Genomic DNA, 11262 nt, shown 5'->3' on the forward strand with positions numbered 1-11262 from the left:
AGGAGGCTGAGGCAGGACAATTGCTTGAACGCAAGAGGCAATGGTTGCAGGGAGCCAAGATTGCATCATTGCACTCCAGTCTGGGTGACAGAGGGAGACTCTGTTGAAAAAAAAAATTCATTCATTCATGAACTCCACCAACACTGATGGAATTTTACTAATATGTGTCCTGCATAGTCCTGAGTTGGAGGCAGGGAAGGGTTTGATCTGTTCTGGGCATTAGACAGAAAAAATAAAATCTGAAAGTAGTGTTGCCAGGAGTCTTTGGCCACATCAAAATTATAAAAATGACTTATAGTTAAAATAGCTTTATAAAAGCAGAGGAGTCGTCCCTACAAAATCAGAAAAAAAAACAACAAAACACTATGTATCGAATGGTCTTGTGGGTTTTATATCACCTAAGGTAGCAGTTTATTCGCTCGTGCTGGTGGAAGACAGGTGCCACTCAGGGTGTGAGTGGTCTCAGGGCTTAGGTTAAGGCTTCTCTGGAAGAAATTGAAATCATACCTATAAACTTTATAAACTTAATCAAAGAAGAAGGGAGGGGGAGAAACAAAAAATAAGCCAAGCTTGTAGCACATTCAGCATTCATCATGAGGTCAGCTTGCTCTCTGACCTCTTCCTCATGGTTGCTGGCAGCCTGCTGTCCCAAAATCATGTAGACCTTAGATTACAGTTCCCCTTAACTGCCCTGCAGACAACAATTTAAACATTGTAAAACATTAACTTTTTCATTTGACATATTCTTTCAGGTTCTGCATGTCAGTGAAACTACTGATGCCAGCTCATCTGAAGGGCCCTGCAAGGCACCAACTCACCAAAGAATGCAGTTTTGACATCCTGATGACTTCATACCTCTTACCGCCACCAAAACATACCAACTTTCCAGCCCCTTGCTATCCATGATCCCTTGAAAACCCCGAGTACTCCTTGGGGAGATGAATTTGAGGATCTCCTCCCAGCTTCTCATTCAGCCACCCTGTGATCATTAAACTCTTTGCTACAAACCCTGCTGTCTCAGAATATTGGTAAGTTACTGTGCAGCAGGCATAGAAACCTGATAGTCCTGTAATAAAGTCATGTCAAAATTTCAAAGAGAAGTTAGGGTGGAGGTTGGGCAGGGTTGAGCTGGGTGTTTTAATGGGATCCTGGGAGAGAACGAAGACTTGGTAAACATGTTGGGGGTTATTGAGGGGGTGGAGGAGGAATCTGTCTGACATTGCACTGATACTGCTTTGGTTTTGATCCTTATGACCAAGGATGAGTCTTTCAAAACAATTTATGTAATCCTCCTTATTTTTCCTTTCAAAATCTTTGTCTTCCTTTACCTCCTTGGATAATCTCACATTTATTCCCATTGCTTTGCTCATTTCATAATTTCATAATAAAAATCCTTTTTTTTTCTTTACAGAGTCTCTTTCTGTGTTAAGCAGACCAAATATTTTGTTGCCACACAAGATGAGTAACTTGGTTTCTTGAGAGAAAGGGTCAAAAGGATCCCATTTCTAACCAGCTGGGGGTGACATGAAGGTTATGGTTATTCTTTGTCATATCTGCACCTGCATATTGCCAGTGAAAACCTGCAGGTCACACTGGGCAGGCTTCCCAATTAATCACCTGTGGAAGGTCTTAGGATTGGGTTACATCCTGTCCCTGAGTAAAGAATCCGATTGTGAGTTCATGAGTGCCTCAAACTCTTCAAGTACTGATGAAAACTTCACCTACAGACAGTGAGAAGGACATTGATTTGATTCTGATCATGAAGGTTTGCTGGTTGTCTTGCAAGGAAAATGTTTTAGCCTATTGTGTTGTCATCTAAAGCCAATGATCATAGCCTCTGTATTATACCTTCCAATGGAAAAAGCAAATTCAAAAAACAACTCTATTTGAGCCTTGCCAGGTCAATAAAACAAAAACCAAACAAAACACTGATAGGAGGAGTCCCATTCCCGTCTTTTAACCTTTCTCACAAAAGCATTCCAACTTGTAACAGATTTTGGGACACACCCACTTTGTCAATGTGTGTCTTTCAGGTCAATCCTCACATTTAGCTTCCAATAAAGATTTATTAATTATTTCTGTCTCAACAGCCTCAACTTCCATTGACACCAGGTTGCATGGTAATGGTTTGGATTGGGGTGGGAAGAAAAAATATTTCTGTGAATTTTATAAAGTAATCCTCGCATGCCATCTCCATTGAATGAATAGGGGCCAGGCACAGTGGCTCATGCCTGTAATCCCAGCACTTTAGGAGGCCGAGGTGGGTGGATCATGAGGTCAGGAGATGGAGACCATACTGGCCAACATGGTGAAACCCCGTCTCTACTAAAAATACAAAAATTAGCTGGATGTGGTGGTATGCTCCTGTAATCCCAGCTACTGAGGAGGCTGAGGCAGGAGAATTGCTTGAAACTGGGAGGCTGAGGTTGCTGTGAGCCAAGATTGGCCACTGCACTTTAGCCTGTGCAACAGAGTGAGACTCCGTCTCAAGAAAAAAAAAAAAAATCGATAGGTTCCTCTCTAAACATGTCCTGAGTATTGATGCATCCAATAAATGAAACTATTATTTATTTCATATAGTAGAGCTATACAGGCGTTCTATTTGCTTCTAGTTTCCAATAAGCCAATATCTAGTTTCAGTAATGTCTCTGATTATATGACAGAGGGTAACATGGTCATGTTCAGATTCTATGTCTGTGTCAATACCTACAGCATTTCAATCTTCATAATGTGTGAAACCAAAGAGTTTGATTCTAGGGGGAGTCTGGGACACTACCTAGGTTAGACCCAGTTATGCTAATGCTTTCTATGCATACAGATAAAGTACCAGTAATGAAGTCGACAATAGCCATGGGCCACCCATTTGCGTCTATAGCTTCTTCTCAGTGCCAGGTCCTTTAATTAAGCATCACTGAAAGCCTCTTTCACTTACTAGAAATAGTCTTTGAAATACTGCATCAAGATCTTGCAGTACTGAGTCATATTGTTACGAAACAATAGGCTCACTCTCCTAAGTGCATGGAAGCCAATACAATGACACCATCTTTTGAGAAAGGGAAAAAAATTTAGGCCAGGAGCGGTGGCTCATGCCTATAATCCCAGCACATTGGGAGGCTGAGTCAGGTGGATCACAAGGTCAGAAGTTTGAGATCAGCCTGGCCGATGTGATGAAACCCTATCTCCACTAATAATACAAAAATCGGGCTGGGTGTGGTGGCCCACACCTGTAATCCCAGCACTTTGGGAGGCTGAGGCAGGTGGATCATAGGGTCAGGAGTCCGAGAGCAGCCTGGCCAACATGGTGAAAGCCCGTCTCTACTAAAAATACAAAAATTAGCTGGGCGTGGTGTCGGGCACCTGTAGTCACAGCTATTTGGGAGGCCAAGGTAGGAGAATTGCTTGAACCCAGGGGGCAGAGGTTGCAGTGGACTGAGATTGCGCCACTGCACGACAGCCTGGGTGACAGAGCAAGACTCCATGTGGGGAAAAAAAAAAAAAAGATTCATTAAGAGTTAACCGAGCCAGGCGTGGTGGCCCACGCCTATAATCCCAGCACTTTGGGAGGGCTAGGTGGGTGGATCATGAGGTCAGGAGTTTCAGACCAGCCTGACTAATATAGTGAAACCCCCTCTGTACTAAAAATACAAAAATGAGCCAAGCGTGGTGGCGTGAGCCTATAATCGCAGCTACTCAGGAGGCTGAGGTGGGAGAATCGCTTGAATCCGGTAGGCAGAGGTTGCAGTGAGCCAAGATCACGCCACTGCACTTCAGCCTGGGTGAGAGGGAGAAAAAAAAAAAAGGCCGGGCACGATGGCTCATGCCTGTGATCCTAGCACTTTGGGAGGCCGAGGCTGGTGGATCACCTGAGGTCAGGAGTTCAAGACCAGCCTGACCAACATGGACAAACCCCATCTCTACTAAAAACATGAAATTAGCTGGGCATAGTGGCACATGTCTGTAATCCCAGTTACTGGGAGGGCTGGGACAGGAGAATCACTTGAACCCAGGAGGCAGAGGTGGCAGGGAGGTGAGATCACACCCTTGCCCTCCAGCCTGGTCAATAAGAGTGAAACTCTGTCTCAAAAAATAAAATAAAACAAAATAAAATAAAATAAAATAAAAGAGTTAACTGACAAGGAGATTGGAGACAAGGTCCAAACCTGTCTCCCCAATCTGGGGATGGTGGAGTAAGCTCGAATGACCTTTCCAGCTGCTTTCAGGTGATGCCAATTCATACAGTCTGCCAGGCTGTGTTAACAGTTAAGAAGTTAAACCTTTTTCCCATCGGACATGCCTGAACAATTTGGGCTCGTGTCATCATCCGTAACAACTTAAGCAATGGTTAATCCACTCAAGCTGATCCTCTAGTTACACGATCAGAGCTAAAAAGTGCAGAGGATACCGGAAGTTCTATTATCAAAGGCATAGGTTCTCTAGTAAATACTTTATTATCAGTGCTTCTGATAGTAGTTGGTGAAAAAAATAACTTATAAGGGATCTGTGTTTTCCCACAGGGGTGGTAAAACTTTTGATTAAAGTGATCCAGTCTTGCTGGGCGTGGTGGTTCACACCTGTAATCACAGCACTTTGGGAGGCTGAGGCTGGCAGATCACTTAAGACCAGGAGTTGACCAGCCTGGGCAATATGGTGAAACCCTGTTTCTACTAAAAATACAAAAATTACCTGGGCGTGGTGGCAGGCACTTGTAATCCCAGCTACTTGGAAGGCTAAGGCATGAGAATCACTTGAATCCAGGAGGCAGAGTTTTCAGTGAGCCGAGATGGCACCACTGTACTGCTGTCTGGGCAAGAGAGACTCTGTCTCTAACAAACAAACAAACAACAAAAAAACACAAAAAACAAAAAAACAAAAACAAAAAACAAACAAACAAAAAATTAGTAATCCAGTCTTCTTTGTTAGTTGAGCTAATTTTAGTTTCAAGATACCATTTGTTCACTCAACCTTTGTAGAATACCAAGGATAATGAAGTTAATGGTAGTGCCATTGGATCTGTAAAACCTTATCTGTGTGATAACCTGCCTAGCAAACTGAGTTCTCCTACCATTGGAGATTTCTCCAGAGATGCCTGAGAAAGGAAACACATTTTATACTCATTTATAAAAAAAAAAAAGAGAGAGAGAGAAAATAAATATAATCATTTATTTGCTATGACTGTGGCATCAGCCTTTCTAAAACAGGAAGCTATAACCCATCCTGCAAATGGACACACAATCACAAGAATTGTAGCCTTTTTACATGACTTACTGGCATCACTGGTCCATGACAACCCCCTTTCTTGCAGCTATATGTGTGTATGTCTATCTATTCATATCTATATCTATTTCCTTTTGTTACCATGATTCACTTCCACTCTCCTTTCCATAGATAGCCATACCACTCTTTGACCTAGCCTTCAATTTGCATGTGACCTCACAGAATATAAGTATGTGGAAAGTGTATAGAATATATACTTGTGTTTTTTATGTGCATTTATTTTAATTACATATATCCTATAGTGTATGGTGCTACAGAATTAGTGTATGGTGCCTCACAATTAATTGTCCAGTACTGGATACTTTGGAGAGTGAACGGACATGCTGTAATAATAATAACTATTATTATTTTTGTGGAGATGGAGTCTCGCTCTGTCATCAGGCTGCTGGAGTGCAGTGGTGCGATCTCCACTCACTGGAACCTCCAACTCCCAGGTTCAAATGATTCTCCTGTCTTAGCCTCCCAAGTACCTGGGATTACAGGTGCCTGCCACCATGCCTGGTAACTTTTTGTATTTTTGGTAGAGATGGTGTTTTGCCACATTGGCCAGGCTGGTCTCGAACTCCTGACCTCAGATGATCTGCCCACCTCGGCCTCCCAAAGTGCTGGGATTACGGGCATGAGCCACCTGACCCAGCCTTGTTATAATTAAGATTTTCAGAACAGCAGGGTGTATGAAGGCTTATAATCACCTTAATTATAGACCTTGGTTTCTTACCTAAGTTTTTAACTAATATATTTTTCAAATATGATAACAATAAAAATATTATTGCTTGCCCTATGTGAAATCCAGCTTGAAGTACTTAAGTAAATTAACTCATAACACTCTGTGAAGTCAATATTGCAATCATCCCATTTTATGGGTGAGTGAGCTAAGACACAGAAAGGTTATGAAAGTTGGAGATCACACAGCCGTTGGCCACTGAGCCAGTTTTGAACCTAAATTAATCAATCTGGATCTGGAGTCTTTACTACTGACCAAAATACCTATGCGCATCTAAATCCTAAGTTGCTGAGGGTTTTACCTTCTTTCATATCTCAGTAGGAAGGAAGCTAATGTTTATCCATTACATCTGATGTTTAATGCAAGTTTTTTAACATACCACATTTCATTTTCCAAAATATGTTGTTATAAATTTAATTTGATTTTTCTGCAATTCTTTTCTGCATTTTTTAGGAATCTTGCTTTTCCCCCTTTTAGCTGGCCAGTGTAGTGAATTACACTTAGATTTTTCTGTGATTGGCATTCCCAGAATGGCCGTTATATATGACTTTCTAATGACCGTTGCATTTAGCTAGCTGATATTTTATTAAGAACTTTTGCTGGTCAGGCACGGTAGCTCATGCCTATAATCCCTGCACTTAGGGAGGCCGAGGCCAGTGGATCACCTGAGGTCAGGAGTTGGAGACTAACCTGGCCAATAGGGAGAAACTCTGCCTCTACTAAAAATACAACAAGTAGCTGGGTGTAGTGGCATGTGCCTGTAATCCCAGCTACTCGGGAGGCTGAGGCAGGAGAATGGCTCGAATCCTGGAGGCGGAGGTTGCAGTGAGTCAAGATAGTGCCACTGCACTCCAGCCTGGGTGACAAAGTGAAACTCTGTCTCAAAAAAAAAAAAATAGAAAACTTTTTCCAAATAAGTTTTAAATTTACTTTCCTTCTAATATATTTATTCACTTGTAAAACATAGGTTATAGCTCTCTCATGAAATGAATTAGACAGCTTTCCATATTTGCCTTTCTTTCTGGAACATCTTATGTAAGACAGAAAATACCGGCTGGGCGCAGTGGCTTACGTCTGTAATCCCAGCACTTTGAGAGGCCGAGGTGGGCAGATCACTTCAGGTCAGGAGTTTGAGACCAGCCTAGCCAACAAGGTGAAGCCCCGTCTGTACTAAAAATGCAAAACTTAGCCGGGTGTGGTGGTGGGTGCCTGTAATCTCAGCTACTCAGGAGGCTGAGGCAGGAGAATCGCTTGAGTCTGGGAGGTGGAGGTTGCAGTGAGCAGAGATTGTGCCACTGCACTCTAACGTGGATGACAGAGCAAGACTCCGTCTCAAAACAAAAACAAACAAACAAACATAACTGACAGTGTGGAAAAAATCACATGGAAATTATCTGAGCCTAGAGACTTGAGGGAGTGAGGTCTCTGATTAGAATTTATTTATTTATTTTTCTGAGACAGACTCTCACTCTGTTGCCTAGGCTGATATGCAGAGGCAGGATCTTGGCTCACTGCAACCTCCGCCTCCTGTATTCAAGGGATTCTCCTGTCTCAGTCTCCCGAGTAGCTGGGATTACAGGCATGAGCCACCGCGCTCAGCCAATAGATAACAAATTCAAGAAAATGGTTTTGTCTGGGCAGAAAGTAAGAGACAAGACTCCAGCAATAAGGGAGGGTTACCCAGGAAGACTCATCTGGAAGGTGATTCATCTGGGGAAATCTGCAGCAAATATGGCAAAATGTTAACAATAAAGCTGGGCGTGACTAATTTTGTGTTTTATGTATTACTCAGTATAATTTTCTGTGTATTTGGAATATAATGAAAATTACACTGAGAATATATGAGAGACTAAGACATCATGATTGGAATGTGCGGAATTCTTTTTTTTTTGAGACAGGGTCTCAGTTTGTCACCCAGACTGGAGTGCAGTGGCACTATCCCGCCTCACTGCAGCCTTGATCTCCTGGGCTCAAGCCATCCTCCAGTCTCAGCTCCCTAAGTAGCTGGGACTACAGGTGTGCACCACCATACCTGGCTAATTATTTGTAGAGACCGGGTTTCACCATGTTGCCCAGGCTGGTCTTGAACTCCTGAGTTCAAGCAATGTGGCTGCTTTGACCTCCCAAAGTACTAGTATTACAGGAGTGAGTCACTGTGCCCAGCCCGGAACACTTTAGAGAAATTCTGCTAGAAATAGGAAGAAATGAATGCTAGCTAGAGACTCCTATGGCAGCAAACACAGTTTTTCTTTCTTTTTCTTTAGCTTCATTTTCAAAATGAAAGATTCTGAAGCTCCTGGTCATAAGCTGATGAAAATGATTTATCAGAGACAAGAAAATTGATCCAGAAGAGATGGGATAAATGGAGGGAAAGCTTTGAGAAGCCAAAGAGAAACTTTAGTGTGTACAAGGAATTTTAGTACCATATGGTCTGTAATAGTAAAATAAATGTACATCAACAGGCAAAAGTTAAACTGTGCACCATTCATTTTATAAACTACTCTATGCCAGCTAATTAGAATGAGGACAAATCTTCAAGATTTACACTTAAGTGGAAAGAAGTGAGATGATCAATACCACAGTAAAACACTATTTCTATAAGGAAAGATAAAACCAGATATCTTCCGGCCGGGCACAGTGGCTCTACTAAAAATATGAAATTAGCTGGGAGTGGTGGCGCACGCCTGTAATCCCAGCTACTCGAGAGGCTGAGGCAGGAGAACTGTTTGAACCCTGGAGGTGGAGGTTGCAGTGAGCTGAGATCTCACCGTTGCGCTCCAGCCAGGGTAACAAGAGCGAAACTCCGTCTCAAAAACAAACAAACAAACAAACGAAAACAAGAAACAAAAAACCCAGACATCTCTATGTGCACATAAGGATGTTTAAGAATTCACGGAAGAGTCTGGAGGAAGGCACACTGAACTGAACTATCTGGAGGCAGGTAGGGATGGAGGGAAAGTTCAGAGGAGACATTTGCTGTCTGTATTATTGGATTGTCTTACGTTGAGAACCCTGTCTGTATTAATTGCAGGAGTGGGGGACGTATGAGAAACAAATGAAGTTGCCCGCATGTACTTCTTCTGATTGCTGGACTTCACGATACACAGGGAGTTACCACAGCGTCACCAAGACTGTGGCAAGACCGCGGGCACAGCAGAAAGCCCAGTGGCTGCCAGGGATTGGGGTACAGTGGGATGAATAGGCAGAGCTGAGAGGCTTTTTAGGAAGTGAAACTACTCTGCATGATGCTATAATGGTGGAAACGTGTCATTATCCATTTGTTAAAACCCATAGAATGGGCCCAGTGTGGTGGCTCACGCCTATAATCTCAGCAGTCCGGGAGGCTGAGGCAGGAGGATCACCTGAGGTCAGGAGTTCAAGACTAGCCTGGCCAGCATGGTAAAACCACATATCTGCTAAAAATTAAACACTAGCCAGGCATGGTGGTGTACGCCTGTAATTTCAGCTGAAACTCCACAAAAAAAAAAAAAAGAAAAAAGAAAAAGAAATATTTTACAAGTGTTACTACATGCCTCTATGAGTTTCATAGTTAGATAAAAGGGAATATGATGTCTTTACTGGTGAGATCTAGTTTGATTCAGCAAGGGCCACTCCCCACCATGAGGATAGGAATGGGTTGGTGATGCCCTGAGGCTCCTGCTCATGCGCACTGTGGACCTCCCCTTCCAGGGCAGGGGCCACACCTTTTTCAGTGAAGTCCTTTCCTGGCACAGGTAATGGTCAGAAGTTGAGGGTTCTGGAACCACCCATCAAGAGTGAGCAGGGTCTCAGCATCTGGATTGAAGTGAGGGCCCCCAAGAAGAAAGGGCTTAACTTCAGGGGCTCATGCCCACTGGTCACTTAGAATGATCCAGGCCCTGTGTGTCCACCTGGTATTGCGTGTTAACCGTCTGAACACTCACATACAGAAGCAAGGTGGTAACACACACCCAGAGGGAAGTAAAGAATAGGAGGAGCTGATCACCATGATTTCATTCTCGTGCCATGAGTTCCTGGGGCCAAACCTCATTGATCAGACAACTCACTGCCTTTTTCTCTCCATAAAAGCAACTATAGATTACTCAGGTTTAAAGTGAAGAAAAATTGAGGCTGGGTGCGGTGATGCATGCTTGTAATCCCAGCTACTGGCTGAGGTGGGAGAATTGCTCTATCCCAGGAGGCGGAGGTTGCAGTGAGACGAGACGGTGCCACTGTATTCCAGCCTGGGTGACAGAGCGAGACACCATCTCAAAAAAAAAAAGAGAAACAACAACAACAAAAAGAGTGGCTACATGGCTACATTTTGAATAGAGGATCTTAGAGGGTGTTTGATTTGAGAAGGTAAAATTCCTATGAAAATAGAAGTATAAATTGGAACCTTTTGTGTTAATGCAAGACAATAGCAAGTCTTCGTCCATGGAAGGAAGTCACGTGGAGTCTTATTCCGTCATCTTGGGAAAGTGATTTCCTAACACCGTCTACCTCTCAAAAAGGATTTCCCGTGGAAATCCTTAAATGTAACTCACGTGATAGAATCCCTTCAAATGAGGCTCAAGGACAGTTTTCCTCTGGTTTTGTTTCTAAAAGCCATTAGCTCCAGGTTCTGGGTCATGGAAGGTCTGATCATTATCAGTCGATAGTTCATGGAAAGTCTTCTTGCCTAGATGACAGAGTGAGACTCAGTCTCAAAAGAAAAAGGAAGGAAAACGAAATGTCCTCTAATGCGAACAGTGTCTGGGTCAAAAGGGTTCGGTTCAACAGAGACCTGGTGCGAGAGTGGACGATCTTCATTCCAAACAGCCTGACGGTTTCAAAGGTGGCAGGCAATTTGAGCAGGGTTTCTTTGTTTACAACAAAGTGAGTTTGAGTTTTCATAGTAAGGGGAGCTCCCCTTGCTCTTATCCTTTCAGCTGTTTTAGCTGCAAAGACTTTATTATCCTTTGCATTCTTTTCTTTCAGCATTGGATATTTTACATTCGAGAACTCTCTTAAAATGTTCACCTATGGTGACCAATTCAGTCATATCAGTAACTTCTTTTTTTTTTTTTTTTTTTTTTTTAGATACAACTATAATTTTATTACAAAACCATTATTTGGGCATTAGTATTCTACAAAGATAACATGATTCAAGATTCATTTTGAAACTAAATGAATTTGCCACAATTTGAATTATAGCTTGAGTAAATTCTATTGCCAGATTAGAAGAATCAGCACACTGAACACTAGCATCACTAAGTTCTTTTTTTTTTTTTTTTTTTCAATTT

The sequence above is a fragment of the Colobus angolensis genome, unplaced genomic scaffold (assembly GCF_000951035.1).
Source record: "Colobus angolensis palliatus isolate OR3802 unplaced genomic scaffold, Cang.pa_1.0 Scaffold596, whole genome shotgun sequence".
Lineage (NCBI taxonomy): Eukaryota > Metazoa > Chordata > Mammalia > Primates > Cercopithecidae > Colobus > Colobus angolensis.